Source organism: Jaculus jaculus, chromosome 8, assembly GCF_020740685.1.
Source record: "Jaculus jaculus isolate mJacJac1 chromosome 8, mJacJac1.mat.Y.cur, whole genome shotgun sequence".
NCBI classification, from domain to species: domain Eukaryota; kingdom Metazoa; phylum Chordata; class Mammalia; order Rodentia; family Dipodidae; genus Jaculus; species Jaculus jaculus.
Window position 1 is genome coordinate 27,882,747 of NC_059109.1, and position 5,059 is coordinate 27,887,805.

General features: G+C 35.7%; 1 non-coding gene across 1 annotated transcript; it reads right to left on the minus strand.

Annotated features, from left to right (window-relative positions):
• Nucleotides 1–1,430: 1,430 nt before the first annotated feature.
• LOC123463229 lies at nucleotides 1,431–1,563 on the minus strand. The gene has a single exon (XR_006638820.1). It is a non-coding gene; the product is annotated as a small nucleolar RNA SNORA51 (small nucleolar RNA).
• Between the last annotated feature and the right edge of the window lie 3,496 nt (nucleotides 1,564–5,059).

Here is a 5,059-nt window from a genome sequence, read left to right on the forward strand (position 1 = left end):
TTTCAGGATGTAGAAGACATGCATGGCCAGAACACTAAGAGTGAAGGCACAGTGTGGAGGTCAAAGACTTAACAAAATCCCACTTACTATTATAGGGCCTTGAAAAGTTTGTTATGATTTGTAATGTTTGCTAGCAGAGGTCAGGGGAAGGTGTGGTGCTTTGAGCAAAGTATTCCTCATAGCCTCATGGGTTTGTGATTAAGCCTCCTACTAGGGACATGGAGATTTGGGGGAGGTGTGTCACTAGGGGCAACATTGCCAGGGTTAGTTAATTCACTCTGCTTGCTACTTCTCTCCATGGACACGTGATTATGTAATCACCTCTAGGCCCATGCTGTGAAAAAAAAAAAAAAAAAAAAAAAAAAAAAAAAACTCTTGAAAATGTAAACTGCAATGAGCCCTTATCATCAACCAGCTGCTTCTGGTCAGGTTTTCTGTTCCAGTAACTAGAAGAAAACTGCTACAGAGGGTTTACATTTTTTTAAATTCCATAATATCAATATAGTTTGAAAGGCTTTCTATAGTTGCTCTTTGAATAGACAGTGAATTCTCTGCTTAAGTATATGGTTTGTGAAGTAATCATTATACACAATCTTATTTGTAAGGCAGGATTTAATTGCACTTTATATAGCAATTTTCTTGAAGATTAAATGATGTAATATTTGTGGTGCACCTAACAAGATTGCCTAGAAAAAGAAAAAATGGTAAGTATTAATATGTAGTAGATACTTATATCTTCCTTTTTATTTGTATAAATATGGAAAATTTATAGCTAGTCAATTTGTTTAACTATATAGTCACCACATCAAACCCTACTGGCCATCTGGCACTGTCCAGCAATCAAATTGTGTTTCCTTACTATTTTTATTTTCTTTTATTTTTTCTCTATTCTTTCTTTTCCTTAACATGTTTATACTTTAATATAAAACCTTAGCAATATTCCTTGGGGAAAAATGATTGCAATAATTGTCAACTCTTATTAAACATTTACTTTGGTAGGAACTGTTTGGAGTACGTTTCATTAGTCTTTTTAACAACTCTCTAAATTGAGTTCTATCTTTTTATTTCCACATAATAATGAGGAAATTGGCACCAAGAAAGGCATAATTTCTTTCCCAGGATTACACAGCTAATAAGAAACAAAGCAAGAAATTCAGACTCAGATTCAATAGGAGTCCACCCAGTTAATCAGTCCTGACTCCATTTACACTTGAAAGTCTCAGCATTCGCATTTTCTGCAGAGGGTCTGTTCCCACTGAAGCCCATTCTCTTCTGACTTGGCCATGGCCCTAGTTCTGGTCTTACACTGCTTCAATCCATGAATATTCAAGTAAGTGCCAAGAGTTTGCATGTGTATAATTGTTTCCTAAGAGGAATCGCCTTTTTCAGACTAATCTTAACATATCCTTAAGCTTACAGTGTCCTTTTTTCTATGTTTCCTCTTTCAAAATACAGACCAGGAACAGTGGCCTAGGCTGAGGCATACATTGGATAGGGTTATTTTGCCTCCTCTTTCTATATAGTCAGTATAAGAACACAGCCTGTGGTAACTAGGAAGAGGCCGTGTGTGTGTGTGTGTGTGTGTGTGTGTGTGTGTGTGTGTGTATGTGTTTAAACTGGTACATTTTCCTTATAAACTGAATCTTAATTTCCTAACCAGTAGTAAACACATTCATGGCATATGGCTTGTCAAAGTTCACATTCTCCATAAACCACTTTTCTTCTCAAGACTCTAAAGGAGGAATACTCTTAAGAGTTTGCTTCTATCTCAAGACAGATGACAGAAGGATATATGAGCAAACATACACTCTATATTGGAAATATTTATGGTCACATAGGATTTATGCTAATGTATGCTTTCCTACTTATTTAAGTGATATTATAGTGCCTGTAACATACTTTTATGTAAATGATAATATAAACATTTATCTACTTTTAAATGTTTTTTTAGCAATTCTCATACATGAGTTTTTCCATATAAGTTGAAGAACAAGGTTCTGAGTTTCTCAGAGATAGTAAAATTTTGATTTTTTAAAACATTTTATTTATTTGAGGGGGTTAGAGAGAAAATGGGCACACTAGGGCCTCTATCCACTACAAATGAATTCCAGACACATGTGACACTTGTGCATCTGGCTTATATGGATACTGGGGAAATCAAACCTAGGTCCTAAGGCTTAATAGGCGCGTCCTTTAAACACTAAGTCATCTCTCTGCACAGAAAATTCTTTTTTTAAAATTTAATTTAATTTTTGGTTATTTGAGGTAGGATTTCACTCTAGTCCAGGCTGACCTGGAATTCACTATTGACCTGGAATAACCTGGAATTCACTGTTCACTCAGTGTAGCCTCAAACTCATGGTAATCGTCCTACCTCTGCCTCTTAAGTGCTGGGATTAAAGGTGTGCACCACCATGTCCAGCTTTAAAATTCTTATTTTTATTTTGAGCGTATTGAACTGAAATTTGAAGGTTATTTTAGGAACATTTAACTATCTCACAAAATTGAATATTTGGTCCAGAAATATGTTACAAAAAACAAGGAGTTTTTTTTTTTTTATATATATATTTTGTGCCTTTAATAAGAGGTTATGCATTTCTTTGTTAAGTCATTTTGTATACTTATTTAATTTTGGTTTTCATGACTTTGGTCTATTTTATAATGTATCAGAAAAGTATTTGAAAATATCCAATTCTTTTCTGATTTTGGTTATTCCCCAGATATCAAATCTACTGTAGCGTGAAAGTTGGAAGATGTAAGCATAACATGACATATCAAGCTGTATTTTACTCAAACCATTTACAAATACTGGCCATGAGTCCCATGAAGAGCAACCTGTGTGGAATGCATAATTTTAAATGCTCACTCATCAGTTGATTCATCCTCTTAGTCCACCTGATAGTAGTACCATCTAGCTTGATAAGACACTTCCTTAATCTGGTTTCCATGAGTCTTTATTCACTAGTGACCGAAAATAATGCTGGGTAATCTAATTAGTGATTTTTTGTGTATTATCTTCTCACCCAGCCTCTAAATACTAGAGCTTAGCTCTTAGCCCCCGTGCCATTGTTGTCTTTAACTCAGTATTTTACAGGGAATCTTCCTTATCTCTATGCTTTCCTTTATGTCTACAGTCAAGTACTTTAAAAATTTATGTATTTAATGCCATTGTTTCTTGCTGACTTCCCACTTAACCTACCCACAGCGCTAGCCTATCACTTCAATCTGTCACTGCATGCAATTACAGAACCAAATTTAAACTGATCATATCCCAGTTTTCCTCATGTTGGGCAATTGTCTATTTGTATTTAGCTCTGTGTTGCTCTCATTTTGTAACAGGAGCAGAAACCTGAATACTACTGTGATTTATGTTTTGTATGTTACCTTAACTAGGTCATGAGAGACCCAGAACTTCATTCAAACATTATTGTTTTTCTGTCATTTGGGGTGAAATTAAACTCTCTCATACATCTATGACATCCGATCAGTGATAGCCTGTGTATAACAAAAAAGGCTAATATTACCTGAATGAGAGTGAGTACACCCTGCCTAACAAAGTTCAGAAGTGGACTTGCCCTTGAACTTAAACATCAGCTCTTTGCAGGCACCAAGCCTGTACCTGATGGAGCTATACAATCATTAAGTGTAATCCATACCCCTTCACATTTAGTTTTGTGGAAACCCACCCTCTTCTGGGTTCTCCAGTATACTCTTGAGATCTACTGGCATTCACAATGCCTCAGTCAAATCCTATAAAAACAAAAGAATGAACGAATCAGTCAATAAATAATTTCTACTGTTTTAATTCTTTCTATAACTGACTGATACAACCACATTTCCAGACAATTTCTCCTCAACTTGACTTGTATTTTTCTTTACATTTATGAGTGGGTATTAATTTTACATATTGAATTTCATGCGATATTGGCATACATGGGTATGATATACTTTACCTCTACTACTCTTTCATGCTCCCCTACCAATCTTGTCATTCCCCTTTTTCTTATCAAATATTCCACTTTGTACATTTAGGTCTTGTTAAATATATACCTTACATATTTGAGAAAGCATTCAATATTTTCCTAATAAGTCTGGGTTATTTTGCATGACACAATGACCTCCAGTTCCACCCACTTTCTGGCAAGTCATATAGTTTCACTCTTCCTTAAGGCTGAAAATTCCCCTGTGCATAAACACCACATCTTCTTTTATGTTCATATGTACAATAGAACCTTTTCTCAGTGGCATGGAAGGATTTTTCTTTTTTTTTTTTCTCCCCTTCACACTCTCTTGAGATTTGTGTTGTATGTACTCTTAGTGATAGCCATTCTAAGTGGGATGAGATGGAATTTCAACATAGTTTTGGTTTATCTTCCCTGATATGTTTTTTGACTCAGCTATTTGAAAGGCTTCTTGTCCAGCAGCAGGTAAATGGATATACGAATGTACAAACATCCCAAACCACCCATGAGACCAAGTGAAATCTGCTCATTCAGAGCTTTGAGTCAGAAGTCACCGCTTGTGTTTGACAGTGATTAACTGAACAGCAGGCAAGAGGTGTGTCCTTCCCTGGGGTAGGAAGGAAAGACTTCTAGCGTGCTCTGATTGGAGCTGCTATCATGCAAAGGCTTTATGCAAACAAACAGAAACTAAACTTTCATTATTACTGGTTTGTGGATGTACATGTGGACTTTTCCATATGGTTTATGTTGGGAGCAACAGGCAAAATTTAAATAATAAACAATAAAAAGTAATGGAATCATTTTAATAATTAATAAAGTCCCGTGCATTTGTTTTCTGACTTCGTGGACTTGTTGCTACAGATGCAGGATAGAATTAAGCTTTTGTATATTAATCAAGTGTCCCATTCTAGAATCAATGTCTAAGTTAAATTGGTTATCCTTTTCCTTGGGAGATGTTGACTGTGATGGGTTCCTGGACTGTGTAGCAAGGAGAAAGCTTTCAGCATTAATCTTTCTCTCTGCTTCTTCCCTGTAGGTTTGGCAATGTGACATTGGCTCCCTGTTCCTGTCATGCTTTCTTGTCATGAAGTATTATA